This window comes from Rhinatrema bivittatum, chromosome 1 (genome assembly GCF_901001135.1).
Source record: "Rhinatrema bivittatum chromosome 1, aRhiBiv1.1, whole genome shotgun sequence".
NCBI lineage: Eukaryota > Metazoa > Chordata > Amphibia > Gymnophiona > Rhinatrematidae > Rhinatrema > Rhinatrema bivittatum.
In genome coordinates, this window is record NC_042615.1 from 692661163 (window position 1) to 692677187 (window position 16025).

General features: G+C 43.8%; 1 long non-coding RNA gene across 1 annotated transcript in view; it reads right to left on the reverse strand.

Moving 5' to 3' along the window:
• Window positions 1–291: 291 nt before the first annotated feature.
• Window positions 292–16025, reverse strand: part of LOC115075110 — a 77715-nt gene continuing 61981 nt past the window's right edge. The window contains exon 5 of the long non-coding RNA XR_003852429.1: window positions 292–1211. This is a non-coding gene — a long non-coding RNA (uncharacterized LOC115075110). The remainder of the gene's footprint in view (window positions 1212–16025) is intronic.

Below are 16025 nucleotides of genomic sequence, written 5' to 3' on the forward strand. Positions count from 1 at the left end.
ATTTTTGAGGTCTTGGGGAGCATCAGGAGGGTGGGGGGTTTTGTTAGATTTTTACTTTTTTATTAAAGATTTGTCTGCGAGCCCTGGACCCCGCTGGACCACCAGGGACTTTTGGCAGGTCTTGGGGGGGTCAGGAGGATGGGGGGGTTGTAGTAAATTAATTTGATAGGTCTTGGGGGGGGGGCAGGAGGGTGGGGGGGTTGTAGTTAGTATGGCTCTCACAGAATTACATTTTAAAATATGTGCTGTTCATGGCTCTCTCAGCCAAAAAGGTTCCCGACCCCTGCAGTAGAGGGTTGGTCGATAATTTCTCCAAAGTAGAATGACAAGATCTTAAAGAGCTTCAGCCATATCAAAGCATTATTGTGAAATCAGCTGATAAGAGTGGTTCCATAGTGGTGATGGACAAAAATCAATATGTTCAAGAGGTAATGACAGCTTCTGGATCATAAGTTTTATATCACGTTGCAAAAGGAACCTACCCATGAGTTAAAACAACAAATTGACCGTGTTGTGAGAGAAGCATTCCAGGCAGGTTGGATAACAATTAAAGAGTATCAATATTTACAGGTGAATCAACCTGTGATACTGCTAATTTACATCTTACGAAAGTGCATAAATCACTAAAAGAAAAACCTGGAAGACCTATTGTTTCTTCACATGGTTCCTTGTTGGAACCTTTATCCACCTTTGACACTCAGTTTCTGGCATGGACCCTTGGACTGAGGTGGAGTTAGTACAACCTGCAGGGAGAAGCCCTGCAGCTCCTCACCATCAGCTGACGGAGCTTGCTGAAGTAGAGGCCCATGAATATCTTAGGCTGAGCCCTTGGATACCTGGGCCGGTTAGACTTAGGCACGGGCCTTTGCAGAGGTGAAGATCTGAGGAGTCAATGATATGGCAGACCAGCACAAGCAGAAGAGAGGCGACATCAGAGTCCAGCAGCAATCAGGGCAGGTGGTACGGTAGATGATCAAGATCAGGTTCAGGCAGCAGTTAGAGGCAGGCAGAGTACAATAAGTATCAGTGTCCAGGAAGAAGTCAAGGGCAGGTGGAGTTCAGTCTGAATCAGTTTCCAGGCGGTAGTCAGTGGCAGGTGGAGGTCAAGCAGGGTCAGGGTCCGGTTCGAAGTCAAAGCCAGAAGTCCATCCAAAGGAGAAAGGGAACAGAGAAGAATGGAGGATGTGGAACCACACAACAGGACGAAGACACTGAAGGAGAGACAAGGAGAAGATTGACCATGAAGAAGGAGACAAGAACTCAAAGCACAGACCAGCTGCCGACACGGGAACCAAGAACAAGACACAGGAACACGGCACAATGGGGAGCAGGACCAGGAACAACACAAAGGCAATGCACTTTTCCGAAGGAGTCAACCTATTGCCGCGGCAAGGAGGTATTGCTGTGGGAAGCCTTTTATGTGCTCCTGGCATCGGGTCGGGCCTGAAGGTAAGAACTGTGGTCCGTGAGATCAGGGCCAGTGCATCCATTAGGCAAACTTCTGTGGTCGCTTAGGGCACTGAGCCATAGTAATATAGTAGATATTAAGGAGGAGGAGATTGTGGATGATTACAACTTTGAATGCATTTTATGACTTCAGTCTAAAGCCCATTCTGAGCATTATATTGCAGATTAGCTCCCTGCATTACATTACAAACTGACACAATCCCCTTCTTTTGAAAGAGTTTGACGACTCATAATTTTTATTGTGTCAGTTTTCTACCCCATATAGTATTGCTGGATTTTTTTATAAGGTGGAGTACTCGTTTTTGAAATTAGTTGAGACTATCAATACCTATAAACGAAGCTTGACCAACGTGCCGCAAATGCGCAGTAGAGACCAGCTCTACCGCGCATGTGCGGGCGAGCACGTCGGTCTGACGCTAAGAAAAAAAATGGCGGCGTCCAGTGGCAGCAGCGGGCGGCGGCGGTACCGGCAGCGGGCGGCGGCGGCGGTAGCGGCCAGTACCGAGGGAGGGAGAAGAGAGAGAGAGGGAGGGATGGACTGAGTGGGAGAGAGGGACGGAGAGAGAGAGTGAGAGGGAGGGACTGAGTGGGAGGGAGGGATTGAGTGAGGGGGAGGGACTGGGGGGGGGAGGGAGTGGGACTGAGTGAGAGGGAGTGAGTGGGACTGAGAGAGGGAGGGAGTGGGACTGAGGGAGTGGGACTGAGTGAGAGGGAGAGAGGGGGGGAGGGAGTGACTGAGTGGGAGGGAGGGATTGAGTGAGGGGGAGGGACTGGGGGGAGGGACTGAGTGGGAGGGAGGGATTGAGTGAGGGGGAGGGACTGGGGGGAGGGACTGAGTGAGAGGGAGGGGGGAACTGAGTGAGAGGGAGGGAGAGAGGGAGAGGGAGGGAGAGAGGGAGAGGGAGGGAGAGAGGGGGGAGGGAGTGAGTGAGACTGAGTGGGAGGGAGGGACTGAGTGAGAGGAGAGGGGGTGGGTGGTGAAGAGTGAGGGGAGAGAGAATGAGGGGGAGGGACTGGGGGGAGGGACTGAGTGAGAGGGAGGGGGGAACTGAGTGAGAGGGAGGGAGTGGGACTGAGGGAGAGGGAGGGAGAGAGGGGGGAGGGAGTGAGTGAGACTGAGTGGGAGGGAGGGACTGAGTGAGAGGAGAGGGAGGGTGGGGAGGAGTGGGTGAGGGAGGGGGTGGTGAAGAGTGAGGGGAGAGAGAATGAGGGGGAGGTGAGAGACAGAGGGATGTAGCCCGTTTTAACGGGCTTAACGGCTTGTATTTCTATGAATAATAGAAACCATAGAAAACTAACCTATTGCATCTTGGTACCCACACACACACACACCAAAAGAGAAAATTTTGAATTTAAGTAGTAGATATCCTTACTACATGTACAAGAGAAGGTAATCCAGATATTGACCTAGAGCTCAAAAAAGCATTAATCTGGGATGGCTCAAAAAGTATATACTAATTAGACTGATGTTTAATAACACATTTGCAAGGAAAATGTAATCAAAATAACTCATCAAGCTGCAGTACTCCAGGTCTCCTTATTTAAAAAGAATTGCTTCCTTTTTTTCTGTGTTGCCCTAGCCATATCTGAAAATAGACAAAGTTTACAATCAAGAAAATGAACTTCTTGTTTTTTAAAAAATGAAAAAATATTTAATTACCCATCCGGCTCAAGGATGAAATCTGCAATTAAGGGAGCAGGTATAATGATCCCCATCATCTCTTTTCAAAGCCTGAGTTAAATTTAATAAATCAAGTGAAGGGCCAACTCTAGAGTCTGCGTCCTAGTTTTCTGATTGACAAATAGAGGCAAGTGGTCCTGGAACTAACCTTGAAAACATCAGGTGGATCCTTTCTGAAGCATGTTCAGGGTGTCACAGTGGGTGGTTTGGGGATGTTAATATAACATAGTGTTTTCCTTCTCGTCACATGCTCCTGATTTTCAACATAACAGTGCAGTTGAGTATTCTCACAAATGAGCAAATCCCCATCTCTTGTACTCCTTAGTAGAAGTTTCAGACACTACTTCATTGTTAACCTCATGAAGTTTTTCTATTGAACATTGAATTTGAATAGAAAGACCTTTTCTCTGTCCTCATAAAGATAATCACAGATGGTTTCCAGTCACAATAGGCAGGGCTTTGCAACATGTTCTTGGAATATGTTGTTGGATTCCTGCAGAAGCTGAACTACCAAGCTGCAATCCTGGAGTTTCTCCTTCAGTCTCTTTCTCAAGAGAAACAGCAGTGGGAGTCCCCTCCACTCTGGGAGTCATATCCATTCTTATTGCAAGATTACTCTGTCAAGCTTACTGCATCTCCCGCTACAGCTGCATCTTCCAGCCGCACCTGGGGTGTGCGACCAAGAAGCTGTCCTGTGGAATCCACTGGAGTGGTCTGGCGGCCGGGATGCCATGAAACATCCCTCTCCAGGAGGACCGAAAGCATAGCGTCCCCCACTAAAGCTTCCAATGGAGAAACACTGGGCTGAGATGACATGCAGGTAACATAGCCAGTCGAACATGAAGGACCAGAGGATGCAGGAATCACTCGGATAACCCCTTTACATTTCTTGCCCATTCAAATATTTAATTATATTTTTTAAAGAAAAAACAGTAGCAGGGTTAAAAGAGCTTCTGAAATTTCAAAAACTGCAGGTGCTGAACTACTTCTTTTAGATCAATTGTAGGCTACAGTGTGAGTATCCAGCAAACAGCTCTATCAAATCATTAGCTGTACCAACAAAACTAGTCAAATGTTTTTATATCCAGTATATCAAAACCTACACAAACCATTACCATATTAGGTGTTCCATTTCCCATGCTGTTATAGGAGCAATGCTTTAATGCAGTAAAATTGTCGAATTACAAAAAATACAATAGATATGCAGCAGCTTGCAGGGATGTAGTTAGGGAGGGAGAGAGGCAGGAATTCAAGGTGTAAAGCCCTTTGGGGCAGAAAAATGTCTGAAATGCCAGCGGATGAAAAACCAATAAAATGCCACTGTTCTCCTACCATCCAGGTTGGAGGGGTAAGAAGGGACAGAGTGACAAAGGACTTTGGATCAGAGGGAAAGAAGTACAAGGATGGGGGAGGACGGTAAATCACAAATAGTTTGGCCTGCGCCACCTGCTAAAATGTGTAGTTACAGCTCTAGCAGTTTGTCACTGTGCCTACTGAACTCCAGGTTGTACTTTTCCTTATGTGAGGAGAAACCTGCATACTTTGTGTACGATGCAGCTCTTCAAAGGCACATGTGACAAGGAGTTATGCTTACAATGAACTGTTCCTATTAGAGTCAACCTGCACACCTCTGCATTTGCCCTTCATTAAAATATGACAAATTACCACCTGACACAATTATTCAAGTGAAATAAATAGGTTTCAGCCTTATATTAAAAATATCTATTTATTTATAAATATACAACTGAAATCTCACCAAAGCAGCCCATCAACTTTAATTTTAATGAATATATGTACCTCCTTTCCAGTAATATCTGTTGAAGGCGGGCGATAAAACACACACATTTCTAAAGGAGGAAGTGACGTCACCGGGCTGAATGGCTGGCTGAGCCGCGAGTCCGCAGCTAATTTTCTTTAGAAGCACAGGAACAGGAGCGAAATCGCATGCATAACTTGCCGACAATCACCACAAAGTACAGGCAAACGCTAGGAACGATCAGGTAATGGCGGCTAAAAGGAAAACATTGGAATTCCAATGTTTCTCCTATCGGAAATAAGGGGAACGGGAGCCCAAGGACAACGAGCAGGCCATGCGTGTAGGGCTGCGAACAAGGATGCTGAAATGGCGGATGCCCCCCACGCGATCTGAGTTCAAAGACTGGGTTTGCAGACTCCGTCAGGATCTTAAAACTTAAAAATCTGAATTGAAAGACATGATGGGAGAACTGCATGAGGAGCTAGCAATGCTGGGCCACAGGGTGAATGAAGTAGACACCCGAGTGGATTCACAGGCAGAATCACATAAACAACTCCAGGAAATATGCTCTGACCTGCAAGAAGACAATATGAATGTGCATGCCAAATTAGCTGACCTAGAAAACCGAGCTAGAAGGGGAAATCTTCGCTTCCGAGGCTTTCATGAAACAGCAGCAAACAGTGACTGTGCAGACACCATACAAAGATTCTATGCATTCTTATTGGATTCTGACCCTGAACATGGAGGGGGCCAACAGCCGACTATAAAACGATAGGGCCCATAGAGCCTTGAGAACACCCAGCAATAGACAACCTAGAGACATAATAGTATGTTTTCATGATTTCAGCTTAAAAGAACGAATAGCAGGAGCAGCTAGGAAACAAATAAAGTGGTCCTGGGAAAACCAAGAGATCTCGATCTATGTGGTCCTGTCGCAAGCCACTCTTCAAAATAGACAGGAACTGAAGGAGGTGACCACGTTTTTAAGGAAGGAAAACATTAAGTACAGATGGATGCATTCTTCGGCCTCACATACACATGGGACAGTGTGTCCACTCGCATTCTCAACATAGCAGATGCTATAAAAACCCTGAAAGACCGAGGATTTATAGCGATGACTGAGCAAACGTCAGGCACTAAAAAGTTCCACCCAAAAGACCAGCACCCCAGATGGCAGCGGGCGACCACCAGAAACAGCCGACTCAAAAGAAACTCCAGTTCCCAGAAAACTCACATGGACAAAACCTGAAAAGTTCTGGAATGGATGAGCATCAAAAAAATCAATAATCTCATCTACAGAAAGGCTTTGTCCAAGCGCTAGAAGACATAGTCATTGGGTAAAGTTCCTGTGTTGTTGATGTTAATATTTTTTTAAAGGTTGATGTAATATCTATGTGTCAAAACTTTAGGCATGAAGAATTATTCACAAAATGTTCCTGTTCTGTTGTAATGTTAAGAATTAGATGGAGCCAATCAGTTCATGGCAATAGCTTCCTCCCTGGATTGGGGAGGTGCTGAGCTGCCTGGAGGTCAAGGCAGACAAGGGTTGGAGGGAAAAAGGGAAATGGGAGGGGATATTCACAGTAAGGGGATACTGCACATGCTATTTAATCAGTAGAAGATACGATGGTCAAACTCAGACTTCTGAGCACAACATCCAACAAAATATTTCAGGGACGAGGACGCTAGCTCTGAGAGGGATTTACGAGGGCTGGGCAAAAGTCAAATGAGGTTCAATATATGCCCAGGTGGGCCTTAACAAGAGGCTGATACTGTATATTAGCACGGAGGAACGCTGTGAATATGAATGGGGGAGTTGGGGTACACGAGATTGTGAATCAAAGAGGGGGGGCCTACCACACAATTATGTTACATTTCGCATGATATCCCTTAATGTTAAGGGGCTCAATACACCATTTAAGAGACCTTTACTCTTTAAAGAGATGGATAACCACAAAGCAGATACCATTTTTCTACAGGAAACTCACCTAAAGAGCAGATACGATTTCGTCTTGAAAAATAGACAATATCCACCCCATGCAATAAATCCTCTAAATACACTGGTGTTTTCATATTAATAGCACAGCAGTTAGTCTTTGAAGTAGGCAAATGCATTAGATAACCCCTTGGTAGGTATCTTATCCTGCAAATACTGGTCGATGGTTCAGAATATAATTTGTAATGTTTATGCTCCAAACCAGGAACAAGGAAAGTTTCTAACAGGGTTACACCAAGCTCTGCTGAAACATTGCAAGGGTAAATTAATCATAGGAGGGGACTTCAACCTGGTTAGAATACCTCATATAGATGCCTCATGAGGTCATGTAGCTACCTCGCCTACCCACAGACATAAATTGAAAGACCTAATGGACTCCTGGCATCTAAAGGATGTATGGTGAGTACACTTTCCTTCCTCCAGGTCCTACACTTTTTTTCAGCGGCCCACCATACACATTCTAGAATCGATTTTTTTCTAGTTGATAAAGCTATATTTAACTTTGTCTCTAGTCCAGATATATCCCCGGTGGTGTGGTCAGACCATGCGGCAGTAACGCTTTATATTACCCTTCCTCTCTATGATAAAGGGCTACGCTTCTGGAGACTCAACGATTCCTTACTAACAAATTGACCAATTTAACAAAACACTTACTTATACGTATTAAGGAATTTCTCAAGATAAATGATATCGGAAATGTTTCCCCATCACTGAAGTGGGAATCTCTCAAGGCATACCTCTGGGGATTATTAATTTCTAGAGCTTCCCACATCAAAAAAATGGCCCTAAAGGCCGCCCAAGATTTGAGACAGGAGATTAAGGTACTATCAACCGAACACCAAAAGAGGGGATCCCAAACAATATTAACAAAACTGACTAAAGCTAGGGAAGACTTAATGAGACTAGAATCAGCTAAAATGGTACACCTCTTAAATCTAAACAGGCAAGAATATTTTGAAGGCGGCAACAAAGCAGGTCGCAATTTGGCCCACAAATTAAAGAAACTGACATACCTATATATATGCTATATGCTTCTGAGACGAGTAAACAATCAGAGGCCATAGATAAATACCTGGACTCCATACAATTGCCCTTATTATCAGCAGAGGCACAGCAGGACCTAGAGTCAGAGATATCCACAGTAGAAATCTTGAACATGATCAAAACACAAAAATTGGAAAATCACCGGGCCCAGATGGACTAACGGCTAAATTTTATAAATGCTTTGCCCCGTATATTGTTACCTACCTTCAGAAAGTGTTCAACTATCTGAGACAGAGAGATGGGTTAGCCCATAATGCCAATGTGGCAAGTATAACTATACTTTTAAAGCCGGGCCGAGATCCATCAGCTCCTATCATCCCATTTCACTACTAAATCTGGACCTCAAACTGTTGGCAAAAATACTAGCAGGGTGCATGAACAGATATATTACCACACTCATACACCAGGACCAGGTGGATTTTATGGTGGGAAGGTTAGCAGGGGATAACATCCACAAATTGGTTGATTTAACGTGGATGGCCAGGGGGCAGCAAGTCAATGCCATCTTCCTATCAGTAGATGCTGAAAAAGCGTTTGACATGGTCCACTGGCCTTTCCTCTTCGGTGTCTTGAGAACAATGGGATTCGATCTGAATCTATGTACATGGATTATTGCTTTGTATATTAAACCCTCAGCCTGCCTGAAAATCAATGGAGGCTACTCGGTCTACTTCACGGTGGAGAGTGGCACACGATAGGGGTGCCTGCTATCACCATTACTATTTGCCTTATTTTTGGAACCCCTGGCCACTATTATAAGAAATGATGCGGAAGGGTCAGGCATCTCTGTCCTCCACCACACATTCAAAATATCCCTCTTTGCAGATGATATTATGTTTACCATAACTAACCCACATCAATCTCTTCTGGCCATAGAATGGAACATACGGGACTCCAGTGGAGTATCAGGATTTCGGGTTAACTGGGAGAAATCTGAGATTTTAAACCTTACTTGTAATTTAGAGACAGTAAGTAATCTACAAGCAAAACAGCTGTTCAAATGGGCCTCTCAAAAGGTCAAATACCTAGGTATCTATCTTTCTAAGGATCCCTCGGATTTGTTTAATTTGAATTACATCTCTCTTCTAAAGAAAGCGTTGGCAGACCTGGATTCGTGGAGCAACTCTCACATTTCCTGGTTGGGCCGTATAGCGACCATCAAAATGAAATTCCTAGTGGGTAGCAGATGGACTCAGGACCAATGGGTATAGTGTACTCCTGCTAGCAGTTGGAGACGGATCAGATTTCAATCCGACGTCAGCCCTAGTACATATACCCCTGCAGGAAGTGCAGCTCTTCAGTATTTTCCGTCTCCATAGCAGTTAGGGACTCTATGCATGCTCGCACAGCGTTAGAGTAATTTACCAAAACAAGAAGAAATCTTACCTCTACAGACGAGCCCTGCTCTCCTGCGGTGACACCCATTGGGTCCCTCCCCAGTTGAGAATTCCCGAGGTGATTTCTGCGATCCCTCGGAGGTAAGCCTCGGTCCGGCGGCCGACCCTTGGTGGGGACCTAGCCCCCAACATCGGGTGAGGCTGAGAGGCAGTGGGTGCTACTTCGAGTGCGGCGGTGAAGGTATTTTTCCCTCTCCCCCCGCAGCCAGAGACTGCTCAGAACGAGACCGGGAAGCGCCGAGACAAGGTAAGGTAGAAATCTATTTAAAAGTCTCCGAAGCTCGAGGAGTCGCACAGGTCGCCAGCCAAGACCAGTGCCACCAGGTTGATCTGCCCTAGCAGAGCTAGACCCCGGTTAGATCCGAGGGTCCTCCCACATGGAGACCCTCTGAAGTAGTCGCCATATTGTCTGTGTGATCGCCGTCACCATTTTGATCTGTTCGCCGCCCTGTCTGCCGTCCAGATCCATGCACACCGAGGCGAGCCGTGCGCACAAATACCTTGTGCGCACAACGTCGCATGCCCAAGTACCATGCGCACAAGCGACACGCATAGCCACGTGCTTACTGTGCCCGGCGCATAACTTCGATCTGTGCGCACAACAGCTATACAGAAGCACATATCAAGCGGCTTGCCCCGCAGGCAGGAGCCAGTCCTTTCGGAACAAGCACAACAAAAGGGGAGCCAGCTCGGGCCCAGGCCCAGGCCCCAGTCACACCCCACAATGAAAATCAGCCGACCCATCCAAAGGAAGAAGCCATAGGGGGCAGACTTGCCCTATTCTACCAAAGATGGGTCGAAATAACTTCAGACAAGTGGGTCCTAGCCATCATTTGAGAGGGATATTATCTGGATTTCCACCACCTCCCTCCAGCCAAGTTTGTGGAATCCCTTTGCCACGACACTTCCAAGAGGATGGCAGTGGAAGCTACACTGACCAGATTGCTAGCCTTAGAGGCTATAACACCGGTGCCTCCAAAACAAATAAATACTGGACATTATTCCATCTATTTTATCGTTCCCAAGAAAGAGGGAACGTTCAGGCCCATCCTGGCCTCAAATCGGTCACCTGAAGATTCCTCGCTTCATATACAATGGTTGTTAGTACAAGTGGAGATGACAATCTGGATGTGAAGCAACATGATTGCTCTTGCTGCACTGCATGACAAATGCGGTCTCTGAATTTGGGAGCCAATAGACGAATCGCATTTACAAGACTATGATTCGCTATTTAAAACAATAAGAATTAGTGCCACAGTGGATTGTATATGAAAAGAGAAATTTGTCACACAAGCTCACAGCTGTTTCAGCCAGCCTGAGTCCAAAATAGATACATATCTAAGCCCCTGAGGCAGCCGTTTTGACAACGGCGAAACTCAGCCAGAGTTGGGCTATTATTTAGATACATCTCCACTTCAATAAAGAATTGAAAAAGACGTGGCATCTATTCTTTCTTGTTTTCCTAAAGGCTTTTTTAGATCGCCTACCTTTGTGCTTCTTGGGACCTTCACTTATCGAAGGAACAGGCTTTATTAAATGTCACTGATACAGTTACATTGGTTCAATCTCATCCATTTGTTACACACGTCTGCTTAGCAACTAGACTGGAAATTGCATGCATGTGGAAGTCGCCTCTATGTCCATCATTCCATCAGATCATGAAGAGGCTCAACAGAGTATGTACAATGTATAAACCGACAGCGGAAAAACACCATTCCATGAGCAGATTCCATACGACCTGGGATGATTATCTCCGCTGGAGACCGGAGGAGCAAACAGTTCAAAGTTGATATGGGACTGATCAATTGTCCTTGCAGTTGCATTCATTATAAGGACTACTGCTATGATCGCGAGACCTATCAAGTGAAATGTGCAGGAGGGGAGGGTAGGAAGGGGAGGGAGGATTATTAAACTCTTGGGGAATAACAAAATGTAGTTCATAAGCTGTCTTGTAACTTTATTTTATTGTTGTTCACCAATAAAAATTGTTTATGCAAAAAAACACATACATTTCTGACTTTTATTGCTGATGTTAGAGAACCCAGAAAGATGGAAGGATAGGCATAAATATCCCTCTTGAAAGAAAATGTCACAGTTATTACACACATAACTTTAAAAGATTAAAATAAATTTTACATGTGCACAATGATGACATCTAGTGGCCAGACTCAGAATGCATGTGCACCAGGTTCCAGAAAGTGCTATGGTCGTCTCTGGATGAGAACTGTAGTTGCAATGCCTGGGCTGGGCTGGACGGAAAGCAGGGGTTTATAAAAAGGGATGAAAAAGGAGTGAAGTTCTGAAAGATTCACATTTTGCAAATGTATTAAGTTAGTCCAATAAGAAAGGTATCACCTTTATATATGTGTTTTTTGAAAGTTCACCTTTATTTCCATGGAAATATTTTGAAAATTTTTCAATAAATATAAAGTTATAAAAATGGGAAAAATTCTTATTACCTCCCAAGAAGCACACTGTCCGATATTAACAATAAAGAATGACATCATAACCTTAATAGATGAATGACTGTGTTAAATATCTACTTTGAGAATAATTTTCAACAGTATGCGTAAGTCAGCATATACACGCAGAGTCCGTGCTTCTGAAGTTACAGCAGTAATTTTAAAAAGGCAGGAGCCGCACTAAACTACAAGCTATCTCCGCCCTGAAACTATCCGCACATGCACATTTTTTTTAATGAAGGAAGCTGCATACTTTCAATATTTGTTGTATAAAATCATGCACACTTATTTGTGATGTGTATGCACAGAGGCAGGTATTTTATAAAGCATGCATAGACTCCGCTTACAAAAATACTTGGGTGCATACTTATAACCACATTTGTTGACACCTCCACCAGTTTACACCTAGACTCTCCATCACTCTACCCTGATCATCCACCACCACCACCACCACTTAACCCAGACCTCCAGCAGGGGCGACTCAAAGCAATCTGCTGCCTGAGGCAAAGGACGAAATGGCACATCCCCCGTTTCCCCCCCCCCCCCCGCCATGGCTCGTTGCAGGTGAAATCACTGAGTGCCAGGGCAGGGGAAGGCAATGGAGGGTGAAGTGACTTGCCCAAGGTCACAAGGAATGGCAATAGGATTTGAACCCTGGCTTCCCTTGTTTGCAACCCACTGCTCTAACCACTCAGTTTTGGGGCCTGTTATTTTTTTGTTCTCAGTCTTCAGTGTCCACACTAGGGGGCGCCGGAGAAATGTTTAATGGGGTGGAGTGGCTTTTGGCCGCCCTACCTCCTGGGTCTAGAAATAGGACTCCTCCATTCCCTATTGCCTGCCTCCCACCCTTCTCCAGGATCTGCCCCCTGGGGTGTGAGAGATTGGTGAATGGTGGGAGTCTGTGTGTGTGACTCACTCTCTCTTAGGGCGAAGGCTATTAGATGCCCTAGACAAATCTTACAGCCTTTCATTCCCCCTTCCCTTCTTTCTCCACATAATTAAAACTTATGCATTCTTTTCCATTTTAAAATTTAACTTCCCCAACCTAAAAATGCAGATTGCATATGGAAAATAGACAAAGTACAATCTTCTGAAGTAAAACTATCACTTACAGCATATATTATATAGGCATACACTGCAAAAAACAAACAAACCACATTTTCAATAATAATAGTTTAATAAACTTAATAAACTACCTTTCTCATTGTAATAAAGGCAGTTTACTGGATCCCATATAGTATTAGGTCTATGGTAAAGTGCACTGGGTATGGACTTGGCCCACAGAAAGCCAGGAATAAACTGAACCTCAATTCCAATATGGGAAGCCTTTCATATCATAATTGCCAGCACTCAACCTATGAAAAAACAATACTGCAAATATTACATCAGGCTCTAAACACCAGTACACCTCCTACTAGGAAAACAGATTAAAGCCAGGTTGTTATAAATCCCTACACAGAAACTATATGCTAGCAGAACATCTAAAGCCTCAGTCACACAAGCAGAACACAGATAGACTCTCACCAAATACAGAATAAAGAGATCATAAAATATAAATTGAAGTGTGCAGACAAAAATTGAACTGGAAATCACAAGAAGCCAAACTCTAAGCAATGCAACTACAATCAAGAAATATAAAAGATTAAACATACCAATAAAAAGAATGTCAAATCTGCTGCTGAAATCAGCCATTTAAAAACACGTATAAAAATGTTTAAAATATTACCAAACAATAAAATATTTCAAAACAGCAGATATATCAAATCCAATAATTAAAACGAACAAGGATAAAAAAAAAATCTCTTACGCTCCATACCTAGGAACTTTAGATTTACAGTCCTCCTGAGATTGTCGTAGATTGGAGGAGGGTGAACCAACCTTAACCTCACACACACACATATATACATATGCACACAAATGTGCGCAGGCACTCTCCCTCATAGACACACACATATACAAAAAAACCCTCATATATATACAAACACACACACATACATATATACAACACACACCCCTCATGAGAGGTCTAGAACGGGTAGATGTGAATCCTTTTTTTACTTTTTCGGATAATAGAAAGACTAGGAGGCACTCCATGAAGTTAGCATGTGGCACATTTAAAACTAATCGGAGAAAGTTTTTTTTCACTCAACGCACAATTAAACTCTGGAATTTGTTGCCAGAGGATGTGGTTAGTGCAGTTAGTATAGCTGTGTTTAAAAAAGGATTGGATAAGTTCTTGGAGGAGAAGTCTATTACCTGCTATTAATTAAGTAGACTTAGAAAATAGCCACTGCTCTTATTAGCAACGGTAACATGGAATAGACTTAGTGTTTGGGTACTTGCCAGGTTCTTGTGGCCTGGATTGGCCTCTGTTGGAAACAGGATGCTGGGCTTGATGGACCCTTGGTCTGACCCAGCATGGCAATTTCTTATGTTCTTATGTTCCTCTCTTATATACACACACAATCTCCACATGCAGACTGCCTCACACCCAACACATACATACACACACATGAGGAGGCTGCCTCACACAACACACACACAAAGAGGCTGCCTCATACACACACAACACACATACAAATTGTGCCTTTTCCCATTCTTCCACCGCCACCAACCTGGACTCTGGTGGTGGCCTGTGGCCTCCTTTACCTTTTCTTTGACCGCCACTGGCTTGGGTTCTGGCAGTGGCTCGCAGCCTCTTTTTTCCTCTTGCCCATCACTCTCCCAGGTTCCGGTGGCGAAAATTGGGCTTCTCTTCCATTTTTTCAGCCAGAGCTGTAACTAGGCAATTTGGTGCCTATGGCCAAGTAAAAATCTGCCCCCCGCCTCCCCTTTTACACAAGACATGACACCACGAGTTGGAAGATTCTGTTAAAAGTTTGTACAGCAATGTCCATGGCCAGTGCAAGGATATTAGAGGCCTTAGAAAAAAAAACTTATAGCCTTGCAACCCCCACCCATCCCATCACACCCTCCTCACACACAATTAAAAATTTTGCATTTATAATACAGATTTTACTTGAAAAAGAACATTCAAAGCAGTGTCTTCTGAGTTAAAAATATTATTTACAATATGTATATTATGGGCCGCATTTTAAAAGCCCTATGCGCCTAAATCCAGAGGATTTACTTGCGTAGGGGGGAGGGTACGCACACTATTTTATAAAGGCCCAGCGACACATGTACGCCCGCGCGTATGTGTTAAAAAATTTATTTACTCCTATATTTACACATGTACGCCCGCACGTATGTTTAAAAATTTACTCCTATATTTACATGCACTTCTGAGGTGCCAACCAGAAAACCCTGCAACAAAGCAAGAGATGCTTGGAATCTATATGGTATTAGGCCTACTGTAATGTGTCTTGGGCAAGGGCACGACCCTTAGCCACAAGTAAAAAGAATTTCTATATAAAAATAGCACTAACTGCCAGCACTCAAACAGCAACACCCTACATATGAAAGTTAATACTAATATTACACCAGGCCTAAAATGGTAATAAACCTCCTATTAGGAAAACAGATCAAGCCAAGCTGCTATAGATCCCTACATAGAAACTACATACTAATGGAATAACTCACTTCAGTCACACATGCAAAACACAGATACTTCCTCAAATACAGAATAAAGAGACCATACAGTATAAATAGAAATGTACAGACAAAAATTGAACTAGAAACTGCAACAAGCCAAATTCTGTATGTACTGAAACAATATAAAAAACAGAAACATTACCATTCCTCATAAAACAAAATTAGTAAAACCATACTGATAAAAAGAATAATTCAAAACAATGAATAGAATAGCATTCAATAATTAAAAACTCCAAACAACAATAAAATATTTCAAAAAAGACATCAAATAACACCCAACAATTAAAATAAGGACTTAATAAAATTCCCCATTATCCATACCTTGGAACTTTTGATTTCCAGATGCCCTGAAATTGTCATGGATTGGCAGGCAGAGAATAACTGGGGTAGTTGCGTACACACACATGCTCCCTCTCATACACACATATGCTCTCTGTCACTCCCCCATATACATACACATATGCTCTCTCTCGCTCACCCACAAACATGCTCTCTGTCTCTGCCATACACAAGCACACATGCTCTCTCTCACATTCCCACACACAAGAACACATGCTCAGACTCCCACACCTATGCACACACGTGCTCTCTCTCCATACATATGCACACATTTTCACTGTCCCACGCA